At 48.0% G+C, this 22692-nt stretch overlaps 2 long non-coding RNA genes across 2 annotated transcripts; one reads left to right on the forward strand and one right to left on the reverse strand.

The window, feature by feature from the left end:
- Positions 1-126: 126 nt before the first annotated feature.
- Positions 127-8677, reverse strand: LOC139031254 (uncharacterized). The gene is made up of 3 exons (XR_011483722.1): positions 8169-8677; positions 7522-7760; positions 127-3205 (listed from the first exon to the last, which is right to left on the reverse strand). It is a non-coding gene; the product is annotated as an uncharacterized lncRNA (long non-coding RNA).
- A 2210-nt stretch (positions 8678-10887) lies between these two features.
- Positions 10888-16640, forward strand: LOC139031255 (uncharacterized). Its single transcript, XR_011483723.1, has 2 exons — positions 10888-15764; positions 16386-16640. It is a non-coding gene; the product is annotated as an uncharacterized lncRNA (long non-coding RNA).
- The last annotated feature ends 6052 nt before the right edge of the window (positions 16641-22692 follow it).

A 22692-nucleotide genomic window follows, 5' to 3' on the forward strand; every position in this document is an offset into this window, starting at 1 on the left:
ATCTTAGGTCCCGAACCAGGGATGGAAATTTGTTGCCTGCACTGGAAGGCGAATTCTTATCCACCGTGACCAGGGAAGTCCCTGAAATGGACATTTTCCTTCTCGTATTAACTGAACACATATGAATTATAGTATTATTGTTAGTAGTATTTATTGACTGCCTACTAACTGAAGGCCTTTCAGCCTTCTTAGCACCTGCCAACAAATGGTAAATAAGACAAACTTATAATTTAACCTTGAGGAGTTCATAGACTAATAGGAGAAAAAAGTATAAATCAACTATCACAAACACCCTAATGGTGGTGATAGAAATGAACCATAATTTGTCATGTATATTAGTTCCTTAACGTTGCTATGACAAATTACCAAAACTTTGCCTTTAAAAACACACACACACTCACATTGTTATCTTGCTTTTCTGTAGTTTAGAGTCCCTCGGAGGGCTCACTGAGCTAAAATCAACATATTGGCAGGATCCATTCCTTTCTGGAGGCTTTAGGGAAGAACTCATTTCTTTGCCTTTTCCAGCTTCTAGAAGCTTCCCAAATTCCTTGGCGGGGGCTGCTTTCTCTGTCTTCAAAGCCAGCAACATCATGCGGAGTCTTTCTCATGCTGTCTTCTCTCTGGTTCTCCATAGTCACATCTAATTCTTTTAAGGACCCAGTTGGGAATAGAGGTTGGGCAGGACGGATAGACGTCAAGGGCTTCCAACTCTGGGAGGAGCCCGCAGATGTGTGGTTGTGGCGTTATGTAACAGGTCATTTGTGTACAAGGGGAAGCACTTTCTTCAGATCGATTGCCTCACTCACTGGAAAAGCTCAAAAGAGCCTTGAGGAAGAGAAGATATTACCTGGCCCTGGCCCTGCTAAGGCCCATTGTTAGGATCAGTAACTATTGGAAGAATCATTCCTCTTCTTTGTGATTAAGTGAAGAAATTTGCTGGAGGTCAGCTGATAAGGACTGGACAAAGCTGGACTTGAACCTGGGTCTAACGCCAAAGTCTGTACTATGCCTCAAAGCCATGCTGTTCCCAGCCTGGACCTTGTCTTTATCTACACAACCTGAGCAGCAGATTCTCTCAAGGCACTGTGGGTAACCTTGCCTACCCATGTGCAAGGCTTCTCAAGCTTTCTTCCACCCAAAGGCATCCATCAAAACTTATCAGCCAGTGTCTCACTCCCAAGGGGACCTCCTCCCTGCTAGGTGAGACCGGAGCTAATGTGATCAACTCACTTCACTCAGCAGCTGATAATGTTCTAAGGTTCTGCTTTCTCAGGAGATATGTCTGTTTTCACCAGGTCTTGACACAGATAACTAAGTTCTGCATATAAATATCTAGTCCACCTCACTCTGAGCTGAGATACCCCTGTTTTAGGATGAGTCTGGTGATTCTCCACTTCCCATCAGGAGACACCCAAGGGAGCAGTTTATGCGGAGTGAAGGGGACTCCATAGCCATGGTGGAGGAGGGTCATCAGTGGCTTTGGTGACAAGCAGAGGAAGCACACAAGGTCTTCAAAGGGCTCTTCATCAATATTTGATAAAAGAAGAGGGCAGGCATTTCTGCACAGAGCCTTTTCACCAATGCGTTCCAGTTTTGTCAACAAGGCTTTCATTTAACAAAAAATAGTAGAAATAATAAGATTAGTAGTAATAGTAATAATAATGGAAACTTCTGCTTCTTAAGTGCTGATATTCTCATTTAATTATCACAGCAACTCCAGAAGATGTTGTTATTATCTCCATTTTACAGGTAAGGAAACTGAGATTGAGAGGAGTAGTAAGATACTTAAGGTCACAGAGTGACAGAAACTAGATTCTAAGGAAGGGCTAAGAAAGATAATACAGTAGTCATGATTAAGAGCAAGGACCTGCAGCAATGCTGATTTTATTACTTTACTGTAACCTACATTAACAGTGTACCTTCTAGGAATTTCTGACAAATGAGAAACTACGTGTATAACACTCAGCGTGTACATGTCAGCTGAGAGGGCCAATACTGCTATTATTGTCACAGACATCAAACAGTGAAGTCTGAAAGTTCCAGGTTTAGAAGCCCACTTTCCAAAGGGAACAGAGATGAAGAACCAGGACTTACAAAGTGAATTTCCGTTCTCACCAGATGCACCTTTCCCCCTAGGGTGGGGGCCTTCTCAGCTGTAATTTTACACCAGTGTCCACACCCTGCCAGAAAGAGAGAGAAGCAAAATAGAACCGAGAATATTTGCTCTGTCTCCACCCGCTAGAGGACGAGGAGCTGGTTCTCTCAGGAGCTCCCTGAGAAGTGGGAGGGTTCACCTTCCTCTGCCAGCCCCATCTGCAGAGCTCCTGGGACCACGTGGGTGGGGTGCTAAGAGGAAGCCTACTCTGGGGGGGAGGGTGGCGGAGGGGTGTTAGGAGAGCTGGCCTTCCTCCAAAGGGGTGGCAAAAGGCAGAGGTGTTTTGCAGGCCCAGGGGCCCCAGCAGGCAGCCCTGCCCTGAGATTTTGAGATTAGGTGGGGGCTGCTAGGAGACAGGTTGCTGCGAAAAGGCACCCCGACTCTCTCACTCACCCACTGGCTAAGATAGAGCTCAGAATGGGCAGAGCAGTGTTCATGAAAGCCATTCTTTACTGGAGCCACTCAACGGGCTACCTGATTGTGATTTTATCTCTGATCCTCCAGCTGTAGTAATTGGCCACTTCCTAGTGCCAGGTACTGAGCTAAGCATCATGTCTGGGAAGGTTTTTTATTTTTGTTTTTAATACCATTCTTATCACTACTAATACTTTTCGGGGGGGGGTGCTGTGTTCAGTCTTTTTTGCTGCACGGGCTTTCCTCTAGTTGCAGAAAGCTGGGGGTTACTCTCTGGTTGCAGTGCGTGAACCTCTCTTGGCGGTAGCTTCCCAGTGTGGTGGTTTCTCTCGTTGCAGAGCACAGGCTCTGGGTGTGTGGGTTTCAGTAATTGCGGCACATGGGCCCAGTGGATGGAGCTCCCAGGCTCTGGAGCCCAGGCTCAATAGTTGTGGCTGATGGGCATAGCGGCTCCTCGGCATGTGGGATCTTCCCGGATTGGGGATCAAACCTGTGTCCCTTGCTTTGGCAGGCCAATTCTTCACCACTGAACCACCAGGGAAGCCCTGGGGGTTAATTTTTTAATCTTCTCAAGAACACTCTGAGTTTGATGCTATTATTATCAGCCCCATTTTACAAGTAGGGAAACTGAGGCTGAAAAGAAGAAGAAGAAGAAGTCAGGTCACTTGCTCAGAGTCCCTTGGGAATCAGGTGTCAGAATCTGGATGCAGACCCTGGACTAACCAACTCCAGAGGCCAGTTCTGAGTCTCTAAGCGCCACTGCCAGGGGCACAGTTTGCCCAGCGATGGCAAAGCACTGAAGACAGTGGCCGCTATCCACGGGACACCTGTGTGGGATTCATTTGGCAGGAGCAGGAGTCAGGGTCTGCTGAGGGCCTTGGATTTCCCAGCCCAAGGTGACACTCACCGCCCCAGACCCCACTGCAGTCTCGTTGGAATCACCAAAAAAAAAAAAAAGTTTGCCGATGACTGGGCCCTCTTCCTCAATCCCATCTGGCTTTGACTTCCTTGGAAGATTTATGTGAGTCTGGTTTGCATTTCTGAAGTGCAGACAAATGTCACAGAGTACTTTTCAGCTCAAGAAAACCCTGTCTAGCCACTCTCACCTGGCAAACCCACTCAGCCTTCCAGCTGGAATAGAACTGCCCTTTTGTGGATGGCTGGACCACTGACAAAGCCCTTTTCCATCCTTATCTTGTTGACTCCCTCCTCCCCCACTGCTCTTCGGGCCAGGATTAGTAGTATTACTCAGAGCACTCAAGGACAGCGATTGTTTATCTCTATCCCTGGGGTCTAAGAGAGTGGAGGCCTTTGTGACCACTTACTGAATTGCTGGGGGAGGAGGGAGTCACTGGCCACTCAGAAAGGTTGTGACCTGCTTAAGGTCACATGGTTAGTGTCAGGGTCGGAGTTCAACACTGTGTCTTCTGACTCCAAAGCCTGTTCTCTAGGACTGCTTTCAGATAGATATTCAAGCCTGTTTCCTGCAGCACTGTTTCTAACAGCCAAGTGTCCCTCGCTTGTGGGTAGAGGTCACTTGCACTGTAGTCTTGCCCCTCATGGTGTGATCCCGCCAGCAGCTCCTGTGGCACCAGGCGCCACCTTGGACCTGCTGAATCTGAAGCTGCAGTTTAACAAGGTCCCCGAGGCAATTCACGTGCTCATTAAAGTTGCTAAGTCCCACATTACAGTACATCCATCTGGTGGACCACCTTGGTACTTCTTTTTTTTTTAACAACACAAGAATGTGATGGATCCACGCATAGGCTGATGTGAAAGGATCTCAGAATTTATTGTTATGTGGGGAAAAAGAAAAGCGAGTCACAGATCAATGTGACTTTGTATGATTCAATTTGTGTACACATTTTTTTTAAACGAAGGTAGCACTAATACATGTGAATATATGCACAGAACTGATCAGCCAGGCAGCCTGTTAGGGTGCAAGACTAGAAGGGGAACCCAAATAGCGCTGGTCTAGATCAAAACACAGTGGCAGTTAACTTGAGTGTTCACACTCACTGAGGCCTAACCGGTGCTCAGAGGGAAATAGCCTCCTCTGGAGGAAATAAGAATGTTCCCCTCCTTGGCGCCACCATGCCAGAGTCCAGCTAGGCGACGGCACTCTCAGAGCCTCGGTCTGTCAGGTTAGTCCCCGGTCAGAGCTGCATGCTGTTTGTTCATTCATCACCTGAGTCTTGGTCTTCCCAGGTGGCTCAGTGGTAACGAACCCCCCTGCCAGTGCAGGAGCCACATGAGGGTTCGATCCCTGGGCCGGGAAGATCCACCAGAGAAGGGAATGACAACCCACTCCAGTGTTCTTGCCTGGAGAATCCCATGGACAGAGGTGCCTGACGGGCTGCAGTCCATGGGGTCACAAAGACAATACACCCACCTGAACCATCTGCCCTTTGATATAGCTCCCAAGAACCTTCCTGGACAACTATGATTTCAGGAAAATTCCGAGTAAAAGACCACAGTTCATTCTGTATATGTAATGAATTCTTTGTTTCTAAAAGAAGAATAATCGATTTTATGAACAGAAATGCCAGTTTCTCCACATCCTTGAACCACTTTGAACCACTGTTTTTAAAATATCAAGTTGAGGGGATCCCAAATTATTAGCCTGCCTGGAGCACTTCTATGTCTCAGTCTGGTTCTGTGTGTACTTTTTAAAAATTGAAACATTGGAAGGACTTATAGGAAACAGTTACCTAGGAAGTACAATTATAAGAAGTTTTACTTTCTACCTTAAGGACTTTCTTTCTACCTTAAACGTTTCTCTGTTACGAAACATGCATCGTTGGTGGGAACGTAAAATGGTAAACCCATTTTGGAAAGCGATTTCTTGAAAAATTAAACATATGATCCAGCCCTTTCACTCCTAGGTAATTACCCAAGGGAAATAAAAGCATGTGTCCATAAAAAGATTGTCCTTGGATGTTTGCACCAGCTTTATTTGTAATTGCCCCAAACTGAAACAACCTAAAGGTCCATTAGCAGGTGAATTGATGAATGCACTGTGGTGCATCCATACAGTGAACTAGTCAGTACTCAACAATAGAAACTAAGGATCTGACACGCACAACGTAGCTAAATCTCAAAATAAGTAACCTCAGTGAAAGAAGCTAGACAAAAAAAGAACATATTGTGTGATTTCATTTATGTAAGACTCTAGGAAATGCAAGCTATTTATAGTGATGGAAAGCAGATCAGGGTGTGCCTGGGGATGCAGGGGGAAAGTGGGGAGGGATGAAGGGAGAGGTTACAAAAAAGCATGAGGAGACTTTTTGGAGCGATGGATATGGTCTCCATTCTGATTGTAGTAACGGTATCATGAATATATATATTTGTATATATATATGGATATATATGTATACAGGGCTTTCCTGGTGGCTCAGATGGTAAAGGATCCACCTGCATTGCGGGAGACCTGGGTTTGATCCCTGGGTCGGGAAGATCCCCTGGAGGAGGGCATGGCAGCCCACTCCAGTATTCTTGCCTGGAGAATCCCCATGGACAGAGGAGCCTGGCAGGTTACAGTCCATGGGGTCACAAAAGAGTCAGACACGAATTAGAGATTAAATAGCAGCAACGACACCACAGGTATGTGTGGCTGGTACTGTAAGTTTATCATAATGAGAAAGAGAAGGGAGAAAAAGAAAATGAGAGGGGAGGAGAAAGGGAAGGAAGGAGAAGGGAAGGGAAGAATGGAGGAAGGAAGGAAGAAAGCAAAGAAAACAAATCCATTTTATGTTTATGGGTAGAAAAAAGCAAAGGCACCCCCGCATTAAAATGTGTGCTCCTTCACTTGTGAATCTCCTAGTCTCTACCTGTTATTGCAGGGAATGCATCCAATGTGCTCTTTAATTCAGCTCATTTTAAGACTATCTGTTCCCTTCTTTTCTCCATGTCCCTCACCCCACCAAGTGAAGCTAAGTGGAATCCTGCTGAAACGAAGTCAGATAAGGTTTCCTCGCTCCATGACGGCCCCCAGCTTCTCCCCACGGAGGTTACAGGCTGTGAGGAATGTGATGGCGTGTTTACTTTGGAGCAGACTTTGGCCAGTAAATACACTCTCAGCTCAGACCAGAATCAGTCCGGATAGAAGACAGGCCCTTCCAAAATAGCTGGAGGTCAATCCCCTGTTCAAAAGCTCCATATAGATCTTCAGTAGTGAGGGGAGGGGAAGGGCTGGCAGTAACCAGAGCATTAGCCTTAGTATTGCTAAGCAGAGGGAAAGCTCTTGGTACAGAAGCTCATTGAGAAGTTACAAGAGAACAATCAGAACATGGCTGGCCCAGCATAACGAGGTCTCTGAGGGCCCCCCGTTCTCCAAGTGTGAGAAATTTGCACCTCTGTTGGCCTTGATGGTTGACCAGCCATTCAATCCCAGGTTGGTTAGTTCCAGAGGGAGTCTACTGGACCATGTGGCTTTCTAGAATGCAAAACTTCTCTGGTGACAACAATGATAATCATGGCAACAGTTCACCAGGGTGCTAACACATTTTGACACATTTAATTCTCACACAACCCCATGAAGTAGGAACTGAGGCCCCATGAAGTAGAACTTGGTTAACTGAGATGTTAACCAAGCATGCTATTAATAGGGCTGACTCCAGGGCCCCTGCTCTGGGCCACAGCCCCATACCGCCCCCCCCAGGAAAACAGGCAACCCGGGCAAAGCAGAGATTCTAGACTCAGTCCTCGGTCACTCAGGCGTATTCCAGCTCTTTGCGACCCCAGGGACCGTAGCCCACCAGGCTCCTCTGCCCTTGAGATTTTACAGGCAAGAATACTGGAGTGGGTTGCCACTTCCTTCTCCAGGGGATCTGCCTGTATTGGCAGGCAGATTCTTTACCACTGAGTTACCTGGGAAGCCTCTAGACTCAGACCCAGGTTCAAATCTGAGTTATGCAGGAATAACAGTGATACACCCACCTCACACTTACAAAATCAGGTAGGTAATGAGGGTTGAGCACAGCAGGTGGTCAGGAAGCGGTAGCTGTCATCATGTTCATCATCATCACCATCAGTATCCAGAAAATCTCCATCCAGTGCTGTTTCCCAATAAAAGAGAAACGAGCCACCTTGCTGTTGATAGGGGTAGGCGTCAATGACAGGCTTACTGATCCTTCCTCTGCCAGACACTGTTCCAACGGCTATAGATGCGCTTCTACCTCACAGAACCCTGTAAGGAAAATGTCATCAGGTTAGGGGTGGGGGACGCTGTAGAAATGATCGACAATAAAATCGGCTCGGGGATATACTGTATAATGCAGGGAATAAAGCCAATATTTTGTAGTAACTATAAATGGAAAGTAGCCTTTAAAATTTATGTAAAAATTATAAAAATTTTTAAATAAATGAAGGGAAAGAAAACAGACACATACAATAGCATCAGGCAGGTGAGGAAACTAGGGCAGAGAGATGTCAAGTTACTTGCCCAAATCACACACTTGGGAGACAGCAAGGCAGGGCCTCACGGCCAGGCACCCCGCCTCCGACCCACTGCACCACAGCGCTTCTACTGTTTCTCCCTCAAAGTCTGGCCACACCGAATCATTTCAGTTCCTCAAATGACTGAGCTTTCTCTCACCTCCTGGCGTCTGCACTCGCTGCTCCTTGCCTGACACCATCCCTTGCCCTTTCCTTCCAGCCTATGCTGAAGTGCGCTCAAGCTCAGGAGGTCTTCCCTGACCCTTCAGACCAGGCGGGCCCTTCTCTGTGCTTCTGGCCCCAGGTGTCCCCAGGGATGGGTTGCAATGTGCCCGCCAGGTGTCAGCTGTCCTGAACCACAGCTATTGAGCCATTGGTCGGGGATGGACTGGTTCAGAAGTTGCATTCGTTTCCTGTGGCTGCGTAACAAACCACCATAAACGCAGTGGTTAGCTCAACACCAATGTATTCTCTTTTCGGTTCTAGCGGCTAAAAGTCCAAAGTCAGTTTTCCTGGGCTAGGGTCAAGGTGCTGGTTCCTTTTAGAGGCTCCAAGGGAGAATGTTTCCTCGCCTTTTCCTGCATCTCCTGTCTCTTGACTCTGTCTTCCATCTCCAAAGGGAGCAGCGTAGCATCTTCCAGTTTCTTTCTGTTCTGCTTTGTCATCACATCATCTGTCTGAAAGAGATGGGTGGAGGACACCCTCTTAAAATGACTGTTGTGATTATATTGAGCCCATTCTGATAACCCAGGATCATCTCCCCATCTCAAGATCCTTCACTTAATCATGTCTGCACAATTATAGTCACGGGGTCCAGGCGTGGACTCCTTGAGGGGCTATTGTTCACCTACCACAGGGGTGAAGTGTAAGGGCTTCCAGCCTGGAGGTCTCTTGCGTCCAAGTGGTTCTAACTTGCTGTGACCAAGTGATTTATCCTCACTGTGCCTCAGAAGGCAGAGGGAAGGAGGAGAGTGAGCAGAGCAGTTGAGGAACTGAAAGCAATTCACGCCGGCTGGAGGATGGGGCCAGGGAGGAGTCGATTGGCTTCGAGCCCCAGCTCTGAGTCAGTTTCTGCATCTGCGAAATGGAGACAATAACGGTCCCTACCTCAGAGCCTGCCTGTCGCAGGATGGAGTGAGTCAAGCCGTGTGAAGTGTTGAACACAGTGCTTGGCACAACGCGGCACACGCTGCACATTAGATGTTGTCTTAGTTTGGGTTTCCTCGCAAGCAGACCCAAGCCTCGGATTCGAATGCCAGACTTTTATCTGGAAAGTGATCCCAGGAAGTCCTGGCAGGTACAGGGAGGTGAGACAGGCACAGTGGGAGCCCATAAAGGGTGAGTTAACGAGAGGGCTGCTCCTGGAATGTGGGGTGGGGAGGAGCTGGGGGCTTTACCATCAGTTATTGGTGGAGGGCTACTGGTTGGGGTGGTGGGGGGTGTTCATTTGAGGCCTTTCTGGCTCTCCTGGGCAGTCAGAGTGGGGACTATCATGATGACTAAACAAGTTAGTTGATGGAAAGCACTCTCCTGGTGAGCAAGCAATGACCAGAAAGTCATCGGGCAGAAGGACATGGCTGGCAGCTGGATGTAACTGGCATAGGCTGAAGGGATCTGGGTGTGTGCTGAGTGTGTGGTGTTGTCCTCGCAGGGACCATCCCGCCCGGGAGCCTTGACCTGGGGACTAGTGACAGTGGCAGTGACTGAAGAGCGCTGCTCAGGAGCTCCCCTGGTAGTCCAGGGGTTAAGGCTCCGTGCTTCCAGTGCAGGGGGCGGGCACGGGTTCAGTCCTGCTTGGGGAACTAAGCCCCTGCATGCCTCAAGGCATAGCCAAAGTAAGTTAATAGAGTGGCTCCCCCTGTCTTGGAAATGGACAGGACCAGGACTGAGGCCCAAGCCTTCTGGGTCCCTTGAAGCAGGTGGGACAGGCTCTTACCCAATGTCACATACTTTCTCCAGGACAGACTGGCATGAAAATGTTAGCCGATTCCACAGGTTCTTGGCAGCAGGTGCTTGACAGGCCAGCTCAGCAGCCAAGGGCCCCAGGGGCAGATAGGAAGGTGGTGTCTGCGGGCAAATTCCTGATAGGGGCCACGCAGCTGGAACGGCAGGCCTGTCCCTGCTCTGAGCAGGGAAACAGGGAGGTTTGAAGGGCTGCAGGAAGGCGGGGAGGGGGGCTGTCGGTAAGGGCAGGGAAGAAGATGACCTTTTAAAGAACACCAGCTATGAGGCTGTGTGGATCTGGGTGGAGGGCAGGGCTGTTGTGGCTTTCCGAGATGTTTCAGGCATGAATAATGCTCGGATTGCGGGGGTGGATGCAGATAGTGGGGAATAGTCCTGAGAGGTGGGGAAAGGCCAGCTAGGCTGCAGTCACTGTGACTTGAGGCCTCAGAGGTCTGTCCCTTAGCAATGAGGGATGAAGGCTGCTTCCAACTTCAGGGCCTGGCAGGTACTTCAGGGCAGGGGCTGGAGCCCAAGGAGCAAGGTTGGTTTCTGACATCAGGCCGAAGCTATGGGACACTGCACCCTAATATCTTCCCAGTCATCTCTCTGCTGTAGACCCTGGAGAAGGGAATTGCCTGGTGGACCTATGGTTAAGACTCCATGCTTCCAATGCAGGGGGTCCTAGTTTCCACCCCTGGTTGGGAAACTATCCCATGTGCTGTTTGGTATGGTTAAAAAAAAAAAAAAAAACTTCAGAAAAATAAATAAATAATAAAAAATAAACCCTGGAGAAGTCCAGCTGACAGAATATGGCCCACTGCTGAGAACCTGGGATTCAGGGCAGACCTTGACCTCTTTTGAGCTTCCAAAAATAGGCCTTTTTTTGAGGTACTCTTCTAACCCTGGGACAACACCCCCCCCCCGCCGGGGCTCCATGATCTGTAGCTATGATCCTTCTCTGTCTTCTAAGAGGCAGAAGAGGAAAATTCAGTGTTGCCTGCTAGCCTCCGTGACCCAGGACAGCCTGCGGTTGAGGAGGAGACAGCCTGGGTTCTGATTCCAGCTCTGCCATTCACCAGCTGTGTGACCTAGGGCAAGTTACCTAACCCCTCTGAGCCTCCACTACCTTCCTCTCAATACATCCGCTGATCATAATCATAACGACCTGGTAGAACGGCGATGACTAAGCAAGTTAGTTCATAGAAAACATTCAGCACAGTGCCAAGCACATAGGAAACCACTGACTTCTCTAGTTAGCGTGTATTATCTCATTAATTCTGCTAGCAAGTCAAGCCGTGCTCACCCAGAGCACTATATGTCACCCTCATATATGCACTATATTGCACTATATGCAATATATATATGCACATACATGCACTATATGCAAACCTCACTGGGGTGGATTATGGTGGTGCTGGTTTAGTCACTCAGTTGTGTCCAACTCTTCCAACCCCATGGACTGTAGCCTGCCAGGCTCCTCTGTCCATGGGATTCTCCTGGCAAGAATACTGGAGTGGGTTGCCATTTCCTTCTCCAGGGGATCCTCTCAATCCAGAAATCGAACCTGGGTCTCCTGAATTGCAGGCAGATTCTTTACTGAATGAGACACTAGGGGTGAATTCTAACTTCCAGCAAACTTTTCAGATCCTTCCATGGAAGTTCCTGGAGTCAGGAACTCTGCATTGTCTGCTCTTTCTCCCAGCACAGCACACAAGTGCTCTACAAATGTTGATTTTGAAAGTGTCCCTGCTTTACGGACCAGGAAGCTGGTGGAGGGTTTCAGGGACATATTCATGTTCCCTGGTAATGGGGGCATCTGATATACAGACTCCAGCCCATGCTGCAATTCCTGAGCACATTTTGTTTATCAGGGCTTGGGCTGGGCACCAGGGAGAGACACGGAGAAGAAAGTAAACCTCAGGCCTGACCTTCAGCATCCTTATCTTTAAAAGGGAGATAATACATTTTTCCAAAAAAGATATCCAAATGGCCAACAGGTACATGAAAAGATAGTCAACACCACTAATCATCAGGGAAATGCATATCAAAACCACAATGTGATATCATCTCACACCTTTTAGAATGACTGTCATCAAAAAAATAAGAGATAACAAGTGCTGGCAAAGATGTGGAGAAGAGGGAACCCTTGTGCACTTTTGGTGGGAAGGTGAACTGATGCAGCCACTCAGGAAAATAGTATGGAGGTTCTTGAAAAAAATTAAAAATAGAACTATCATATGACCCAGCAATGCTGCTTCTGGATATATATCCTAAAGAAATGAAATCACTGCCTCGGAGAGATGAGTTCACATGTTCACTGCAGCATTATTCACAATAGTCATGATGTGAAAACAACCTAGGTGCCATCACTGGATGACTGGATAAAGATATTATTAAGCGAAAAAAAAAAAAAGGATCCTGCCTTTGGCAACAATATAGACCTTGAAGGCATTTTACTAAGTGAAATAAGGCATGCATGCATGCATGCTGTCGCTTTAGTCATGCCCGACTCTTTGTGACCCTATGGAACCTGCCAGGTTCCTCTGTCCATGGGATTCTCCAAGCAAGAATACTGGAGTGGGTTGCCATGCCCTTCCCCAGGACATCTTCCTGACCCAGGGATCGAACCCACGTCTCCTGCGGCTCCCCACATTGTAGGCATGTTCTTTACCACTGAGCCACAAGGGAAGCCCCAATATAAGGCAGACAAAGACAAACACTGTATGTTCTTACTTGTAGAACATAAAAGAGTTGAACTCATAGAAATACAAAGTAGATTGGTGGTTGCTGGGGCCGGGGAGTGAGGGAAATGGGGAGGTGGTGGGTGTAGAGGTGCACGTTTCCAGACTTATAGTGAATAAATTCTGGAGATCTAATGTGGAGCATGGTGGCTGTAATTAACAGTACTGTATTAGATACTTGAAAGTTAAGAGAATAGATCCTAAATGTTAGAACTACAAGAAGATGGTAATTATGTGAGAGGAAGGGGGTATTAGCTAACTTTACTGTAACAGTCTTTTCATAATATAGATATATGTATCAAATCAGTGCAATATATTAAACTAACATATTGTATGTCAATAATGTCTCTACAAAGCTAGACAAAAAGGAGATCGTACTGTCTTCCTCACAAGGCTACTCTGGGGTGAACTGAGGGGTTTTGACTGCCAAGAACCTGGCACAGGGTCCAAACTGGGACAAGGGCTTGGTTACTGGGTGCTAGTTCTGGTCTGTGGGTCTTTTCTTGTTCCCTTCATCTGGAATTTCCCTTCTCTCCCTTCAGTTCGGTGACTGACTCCCACTGAGCCTAGCTGTAACCCCCACCATGGAGCAGCCCTGCTCCTCAGGTGGTGTAGTTCCTTCTGTGATCTTAAAATGCCTGAGGTGCTGAGGCACTCCCCACACGGGGTTAGTTCTCTACCAGACTGTACCTTCCATGAGGAGGGGCCTGGGTTCATCTCAGCCACAGCAGTGTCCCTCTGTCTGGAAAAGGGTCAGCCATATGATAAATGCTGAGTTAAAGAAGGAAACAAATGAGTGGAAAGGTGAATGGATGAATGGATGGATAGATGAATGAATGGATGGATAGATAGACGAATGAATGAATGGATAGGTGGATGGGTGGATGGATGGATGAATGAGCAGATGGATGATTGGATGGATAAATGGGTGAATGAATGAATGAATGAATAAAGAGGTGCCAGGCTGAAAGATAGCACCTCATCCTGTAGGCTGTGGGCATGCTGGGGTGTGGGGCATCCACAAATGTGTGGCCTGGAGCCTGACAGTGCAGGACTGAGGAATTTACATCCTGTCCCTGCCCTGGGTGGGGTGTTTGCTCTACTCCTATTTCCACAATGCAGTTAACTGCAAGCACCCTCCTTCCAAGAAGACAGATTCTAGAAAGTCAAACCACCCTAAGCTCCCTGACTAGGAAAAGACTGACAAGGTCTTGCCATCTACCAGTGGCTGGCTTCAGGATCCTCGAGTTTGCATTCCCCCAAATCTCACAACCCCATCGTTTTATTTTGCTTCTACGTATTGCAAAACATTATACTCACTAGTCTTCTGTTTTATCTTGGGCAGGTACAGTCTCCTGTGACTTCTGAACTTTATCCTCCTGAAAGATATCATTCACCAAAAGAAATCATGTGTGCTTTGCACTTGATTTTATTTTCATTTGACATATTACTTTTTCATGATAACAGATACTATTTATTTGTGTAACCGCTGGTGGTGGTGGCCAGCCCCTTGCTCTACAGTATTGTGATTTGTTTAATCATCCATCATGTCTAACAATTTGTGTGGTTTATAGGGTCTCATTGTGGTTGGGTACATAAGAGTGTGGCCACTGTGCTACCTTTGTATAAAAAAGGTGGAACAAAATATGTATGTTTACATGTCTGTGCATAGAATACCTCTGGAATGATTCATAAGAAAATGGTTAACATTGTTACTTGTGGAGATTGAGATGGGGAGAAAAGTTTTGCCTTGTATCCTTTCGTATCTTTTGCACTTTAAACCAGAATTTTTTTTTTTAAGTTACTTTAATTAACATTAAAAATACCAAGCTTTCGGGACTTCCCTCACAGTCCAGTGGTTAAGACTCTAAGCTTCCACTGCAGGAGACTCAGGTTCAGTCCTTGGTTGGGGAACTAAGATCCTACATGCCAGAAAAAAAAAAAAAAGAGAAGGAAAAAAAATCCCTGTCCCACTTGAGGGTAACTTAGACTTACAGACTCATTTCCAAAAGTCGAGTTTGGAAAGTGAAAAATAGTCATTTCACAGTGGAAAAGCTTGACAGATACCAGCTTACACACAGGCTCAAGGAGAATCTCACCAGTGGTGTCATGTGGGTGCCACAGAGCCCTGATAGGATGTGATGAGAAGGGCGCCCATCTCTGTGGTGTTCTTTTTAAAGAACAGACTCTCGGCAGTGAAAAACACCAAGTACTAACCCCTGGACCACCAGGAAATTCCTAAGACTATCCATGTCTTGAAAAACAGGGAGAAACTGTTGCAGACTAGAGGGGAGACGTGACAGGTAAACATCATGCTCTTCCCTGGATCGAGTCTTGGAACAGAAAGAGGACATTTAGTAAAAAAATCCAAGTGAAACCCAAATCAAGCCTGGAGTTTAGTTAATAGCCTTGTGCCAGTTTCTTGGCTATGACAAATCCACTTCGGAAACATAAATGTTAATAATGGGGTGATAATGGTGTATGGTTATATATTAATAGGAGAATGGCTTCATTCTCAGGAAATAAATGCTGGAAAATTTAGAGGTTAAAAGAAAAAATTAATGGGTAAAACTGGCTAAGGGAACTCTCCATATTATCATTACACCTCTTCTGTAAATCTAAAATGATTCCAAAAGTAACAGTTCACTTAAAAAAAAAGAAAAAGATTTCCCAGGTTTTAAAGAGGAGTAAAACAAAGTGACTAACCCTCCTATACCCTTTTGGAATAGAAGCTTGGGGCCCCCTTTTTTCTTCTCGGTCTGTGGTTGCAGGAGCATCGGGTGTGATGAGTCAGGCAAGGATGGGGACACTTTCCACATTTCCATCAAAACTTCTGCTGATGCAGGTCTGATTCAGGTCTGGTGTATGTCTGGGTTGGGTGAGGCTCTTTCAACATGAGAAATTGCTCTTACCAGACAATTAAATGACCCTCGGTGTTGAGGTTTGCACTTGTTCTTTCACCTTATATGGCATCCAGATGTTTTCTTTGGTGGGAGTGGCTTCAGGCTGAGGGGTCTGGAGGCCAGAGGTTTGGTGCCACGGATCTACTGGCCAACAAGGTGCCAGCTCAGGTGGGTATTTCTGAATCTGTTTGCCTGATTTGTAAAATGAGATAATAAACTCCTCTCTTGTAAAAAACATGGAAAAGCACTTTGCAAAAGGTATAATCAGTTCAAATAGGAGACCTCAAACATTTCCATTGTGGGACTGAGGGCAGCATGTGAGCTGTTGAGAGTTGAGGGTAGGGTTGGGTATGGCCCAGGGCAGCTGTCTTTAAAATACGCATTTATTTAGGGGGGTGAGGGGTGGAAGGAGAAGAATCTCAGGTTTCAGTTTTAAAATTCATGAAACTTCGGGAGGGAGGCTCACAAAGGAGGGAACATGTACACGTATGGCTCATTCACGTTGCTATATGGCATAAACCAGTACAACGTCGTAAAGCAATTATCCTCCAATTTAAAACAAAGTCCAGGAGTAAAGTTACCAAATCTGTTTCAAAAAGTGAAAAAAAAAAATTCTTGGGACTTGACGTTCTAGTCCATACCGGGCACACTCTAAGGGCCAGGGTCAGCTCCCCAGGGATGCTAGTCTGTGCTCGGAAGGGCTCACATTGATTTAATGCTCTGCGGTCACCATCTTGAAATTCTCCATACTCTCTGAACAAGGGCCCCTATGTTTTCATTCTCCACCAGGCCCTGCAAACTACGTAGCCTGTCCTGCTCACAGCCCTAGATGCATGTGTGTGACGGCTGCAGGCCGAATGGGGCTTTGCGAGCAAGGAGAGGAGCGGCTGGGGTGGAGAGGAGACTTGAAGCTGTGGCCTTGGGAAAGTAGCTTCTAGAGAAGAAGCTGGAAATGGGAGGTCGGATTTTTCGGGAACTCTTGTGCTACTAGGAAGCTTGCCTTTTCCATTCCTAAGAAACCACCAATAAAAGTTTCACTGCTGACGGTGGATTGGACCTGTTTTTATAGGGAGTCCTGTGTCAGGGATGGGGGTGGGTGGCGGGGTGGGCGGCGTGTGCTGGGTGTGCCCTGGATGCCCACTGCCGTGTTGGGTGTGTTGGCCTGGAGAGGAACACAGACTAAGAAAGCAGGGTGGAAGGGCTCCAGCCATTCTCCTTGATCCCGCTTCTAGGCTGAGTGCGGGATCTCTAGTTCTTGGGTCTCTAGTTCTGGGCTTTTGAGGCAGCTCTGGGCCTCAGCCTTTTACGTGGTGACAGAAGTCCACTTGGAGGCTGGCCAGCCCCCTCGCCTGCCCCTGACTTTATCCCCGACCAGCCTCTCGCTGTGGCCCCACCTGCGCCCCGCCCAGCCCCACCTCCACACCTTTGCCCCCACCTGAAACCACACCCTCCAGTGCTCCAGTTCAAATCCTACCTAGTCCTTAGGGCCTGGGCTACAGCCACCCCCTCTCTGAACACTCTGAGCAGTCAGTGTTTACCAGGCCACTGTCTCAAGGTCTGCTGGTTTTCGAGGGTTTATGTGTTGGGTCTCCACCTCCGCTGCAGTCCCCATAAAAGCACAGCTTAGTCAATGGCTAAGGGTGTGGGCTTTGCAGTCAGAGACCTGAGTTCAAATCCTGTCTCTACCAGTGTGATCTTGGCCACCATACCCAGCCTTCCTGAGCCTGTCTCCCCACCTGGAAGGTGCGGATGGTGTCGTGGGTTTATTGAGAGAATGTATAAGGGGGAGGACAATTAACTGTGGCTGTCAGTTTTATTATTATTGTTATTGCTATGACGGGGGGGGGGGGGGGGAGGGTGGATGAAGAGGACTCTGGACAGACTCAAAAAATATAGACAATAATGGCCAGACAGACTTAGTGTGTGTGTTACATGTTCTAAGTGCTTTGTAGTAGGAGTCGTAATATCCTTATGATAACCTGGGAATCTACTATTATTATTTCCCCCATTTTACAGAGGAGGAAACTGAGATGCACAGAAGGTTGTTTGAGTGGCTTGCCCAACATCACAGTGACAGGTGGAGCTGGGATTTGAATCCAGGCTGTCTGGTTGCAAAACCTGTGCCCTCCCCACTAGCTCCGGTAGCCCTCAGCCACCACCACCATGCTGCCCCCGTCCCCAGGGTCTGGGCTGAGCCATTGCCAGCTCTCCTGACTCCTCTGGAAGTGAAGGCACCAGGAAAATGCCCTTTGTCTTTAAATACTTTAGCTTTCCAGGTAGCTAATATTTACCAAGCAAAAAGAATGCCCCCGCAAAAGAGTAAGAGATCAACTATGCAAAAGAGTAAGAGATCGTCTTTATTCCTCAAGGCAACCCTAGGAGTTAGGCATTACTGTCTCCATTTCACAGATGGGAGCTGAGCCCAAGAGCTTAGGAGGACCAGGCAGAGTGGGGACTTGAACTGAGTCTTGTGTTGCTCTCATTCCCAGATGGAAGCAGACAGTGGCTCCTTGGGCCCCACGGGGCTCTTCTGTCTGGAAGCCAGCCCACAGTCCACAGCAGCAGACTTTGGGAGGCTGCAAGAGGGATGGCCCAGCCCCTCCCTGCCTCCAAGAATGTGATGAGCTCAGGGTGGGCTGGCCCCAAGCCAGTTCCCCCTACCACCCCCACCACCACCACCCCCAGGCTAGAAGAGGCAAGCTCTGGGTTTCTGGAAAGCCTGGTTTTCCTGGAAGGCAGGATGAGGCGGAGCAACGTCACTTCCCAGTGAAGAGCTGAGGGTGAGTCAGCTTGGGCCTGAATGGGTGTTGTCATGCCTGGAGTCAGGGGGCTGGACCAGATGACTTCAGGACATCATCCCCTCCAGGCCTGCCCAACCTTTATGGTGTAAGACCCGACAAAGCCTGGGGGGATGGCTTTAGCCTTGCCTATGTGGGGCATCCCAACCGTGTTCAGGACCCAATCTCATCTCAGCTGGGGAGAGTTTTCCAATTTTGCGTGGCTTTTCTGCTCACTTCTGCCCCAAACCACCCCATTTAGACACTATTTTTGCTGCACGGGGTGACGGCATCTGTTGAAGTGAACACTGAGAGGGGTGTGGACAGGATGGGCCTCCCGTGCCTGGTCCTTTGGCCTTCTGGCCCTCGAAGCACCTGTTCCCTGCACCTGTTGCAGCCACCTCTCACACCCACTATCATTAGGAACCAAGGTGAACTCCCCGTGATGGTCAGCACAGTTCCCAACCTGAGCATCCAAAGCAGGGTCTCAGGTGTCTGTTAGGTGTCATTTCTTGGTGGAAAAGGTAGTCACGATGCTTCCTTTCGGATACGAAGGTGTTGGAATTTCTGGGCCACTTGGGAGACTGGAGGGCCCCAACCCCCCGGGGTGACCCTGAGCCACCCACTGACCCGGAGGTCGCAGCCCTCACTCTGATCAAGACTTTAATGAGCCCCAGCCACCGGTCTGAGCAAGAGGTCACGTCCAACCAGTACCCACATGGTGAATGTCACACAAGGAGCTCATCATGTCTACTCTGTCTAGGGTTTCCTGAAACCCTAGGGGGGCACCTAGGGGTAACCTGCAAACCCTTCTCTCTCCTAACAGGAGAGAGCAGAGTGTCCTCCTTGCCACCCTGAGATCTAATGCAACTCCCTAAACAGGCCCTGAAGCCTGCATGCGTGCTCAGTCGTGTCTGACTCTCTGCAACCCCACAGACTGTCACCTTGCCAGCCTCCTCTGTCCGTGGGATTTTCCAGGCAAGAAAACTGGAGTGTGTTGCCATTTCTTACTCCAGGCGATCTTCCTGATCTAGGGATCAAACCTGTGTCTCTTGAGTCTCCTACAATGGCAGGCGTGTTCTTTACCACTGAGCCACCTAAAATCAGCCAGAAGACAGTGAATGCCCATCAGCAGGAAAGAAGCAGGAGAGCCTGGGGTGGAGAGTGGTTGTCAGCTGGACCCAGTAGGAGATCTAGACCTGAGCCTCAGAGCGGAAATATAGTGACGGCTAACATGCAGTAGGCATTTACCATGCCCTTTATGAGGATGATCTCCTTCAGGCCCCCCCACACCCCTCCCTACCCACCCCTAGGTCTCCTCAGGGGCAATTCTTGGTATAGAGTATGTGCTCAGTAATTATGTGTCAAACAGATGAGTGAATGAACCAAAGAATGAAAAGATTCAGCCTTTTCTCTCAACATTGTCCTGCCTTTCCTCTTGTATTGCTGAATTTTGATTCCATTAATTATAAGAAGCACATTTCCCAAAATTTTTACCACCTCTGCAGTCGAGTCAATAAATCTCACCATTGCTGTTGACACAGTGGCAGTCAGGGTAAAATTGCCATTGCCTAAAAAATATCTTGATCCACTTATGTCAACTACGTTTTTCTTTTAAGGTACTCATAGATCATACACTGTATGATCAAGGAAACTTCCCAAAGCTAAAAAACCCCGAACATCCTAAGTGATAGCTTTCTATCAGTTTAATCAGCAGAGTTATTCTTAGTGGCACGTGAACTAATGTGTTCTTATAATCCATAACGTCTTGGAGTCAGTGAAACATAGTATGTCAGGAGTCTCTGATGACCAAGAGTGAGAACAGCTAACCAGCACTCTTGCCAGGCTTTACAAACACTACCTAATAACCTAGATAATCACTCCCTAAATATTATATTCCCATTTCATGAATGCAGAGACTGAGGCACAGAAAGATCAAGTAACTTCCTCAAGGTCACACAGCCAGTGAGAAGCAGAGCCAAGAACTGACCAACAATTTTCACACCAGAGCTTAGATTCCAACCACTGGCCTATTCTGCCTCCCACTCCAGGAGCAACGAGTGACACTGTGGTTATCATGTCCTTTTTAAACACCTCGTGGGGTGATGTGTCAGTGCACCCACACTTACTGAGCACTTACTGTGCATTTACTGTGTGATGAGGGAGCCCTGTGCTGGGGACTGTGGAATCCTGGTGAAAAAATCTCCAGGCCTTTCTAGGTATACAGAACTTTCTTCCACCATGTGTGTGTATGAGCGTGCATGTGATCAGTTGCATCCGATTCTTTGCGACCCCACCAGTTAGGGGGGCTACTCTTTGTAGCCCACCAGGTACCTCTGTATATAGGGTTATCCAGGCAAGAATACTGGAGTGGGTTGCTATTTCCTTCTCCAGGGATCTTCCTGCCTCAGGGATTAAACCCATGTCTCCTGCACTGGCAGGTGGCTTCTTTACTACTAGCACCACCTGAGATAATGGTCATAGATGATGTCAGTGCCAACTAGGTCCTTTAGTAGTAGGAGCAGACCGGGGGCTTCCCAGGTGGCATGACTTTAAGTGGTAGTCGGGCACGACTGAAGCAACTTTGCATGCATGAGCAGATTGGAGGGGCTTGGCCCATGGAACAATTCAGGAGGGCTTCACAGAGGTGGCAACTTAAACCCAGTACCCTCCTCCGGGGCTTCAACCAGGATCTAACAGTGCAGCTGCTCTCTGAGGCAGCAGGAGGCAGACGGTGCAGGGAGGTGGTGCCCTTGCCCGCAGTCTGCTTTGCCCCTTCCTGGTTGCCACAGAGGCATTCAGCCCTAATCTTGGCCCTGGCCTCTCTCCTGAGCCTGGCAGGCTACAAGTCAGGGGAACATGATGCCTGGAGCCTCCTAGAGAGCAGACACCCAGCCCAGCTGCTGTGTTCTGTCTGGGCAGGAACAGCCACCAAGGCTCAGATCCTGCCAGCAAGGGTGCCTCCTCCATGCTGAGGTCGCAGCCGTCTTCTCCTTGGCTGGCCTGGATCCAGGACTGGTCTGTTCATGATTACTCGGGTAGCACTGAGTTCAAGCCCTAGATCTGTCATTCACAAGCATGAGGTCGGCTCACCATGCTAAGCCTCAGTTTCCTCTTTTCCAGAATGGGTGTGTTAATAGTACTGACTCTGCAGTCTTTCTGGGAGGACTTGGAGACAAGGCCTGGGGGCCTTGTGCTCAGCATAGCACCTGACAGCTAGTGAGCACTTGGGGAAGGGAGCTGGTTGATGGAACCAGGTACTGTGCTGGTGCTGGGCGGGGCGGGAGTGCTTCCAGGACCAGAGAGTGGACTCTCAGGAGCCGGACAGTGTACTTCCTCTGAGCCTATGTAGAATGGGGATAACACATTCATGATTCAGTAACACGAACGTGCATATGCGTGTGTGCTCAGTCGCTAAGCCGTGTCCAACTGTTTACAACCTCATGGATGGTAGCCCACCAGGTTCCTCTGTCCATGGGGTTTTCCAGGCAAGAATACTGGACTGGGTTGCCATTCCCTTTTCCAGGGGGATCTTCCCAACCCAGGGATCGAACCTGCACCTCTTGCGTCTCCTGCATTGGCAGGTGGATTCATTACCTCTGAGCTACCTGGGAAGCCCGGAATTATTCTGGACTGAAAGAGGTTTATTGTTCATTCAAAACGCTCAGATTTTTTAAAAAAATTGTTTTCAAAAACAACAACGACAACAAAAATCATTTTCTTAGCCACTCTTCCAACCCCCAATCCTGTCTATGCTCCTGGCTACCAGCATAGCTCCAGATGCACAACTGAAGCTCCACAAGTCTTTACTGAACAATGTATACATTACTACTCTGTGCTACAGGTGAGAAAACTTTATTCTCCTTTCAATTCTTTCTCAACTCTTTGGAGTAGGTCAAGGAAAAAGGCTCAGCATGCTGTAGGTGACTTTCAACACCTCTCCATATCTGGATACTTTTGGATACTTTTTCTTTTAACCAGAAGAGTAGGCCGCCCTCTGAGAATAGGCAACAGCACCAGCTGGGCTTTAATAACACTGTTTGGGGTTTATTTATGGTTACCTTCGTTTACCTGGTGACACTGTTTTTCCATTGTGACAGTGACACGAAGTCTCCTTTTCAAATATGTTTGTTTTAAAAGTGAGTCAATTGTGGGGGAGGGGGTGATGAGTGAAAATGGAATAAGAGACATGGGAGATGGCAAAAAGGATAAAGGTGGTTCCTTTACAAATAACTGAATTTGGGGAAACACAGGAATAGTCCAGATCCCCCATTTTACAGATAGGGAAGCAGGCTGAGAGGTCGGGGCTCTCCATCCAG

Source organism: Odocoileus virginianus, chromosome 26, assembly GCF_023699985.2.
Source record: "Odocoileus virginianus isolate 20LAN1187 ecotype Illinois chromosome 26, Ovbor_1.2, whole genome shotgun sequence".
Lineage (NCBI taxonomy): Eukaryota > Metazoa > Chordata > Mammalia > Artiodactyla > Cervidae > Odocoileus > Odocoileus virginianus.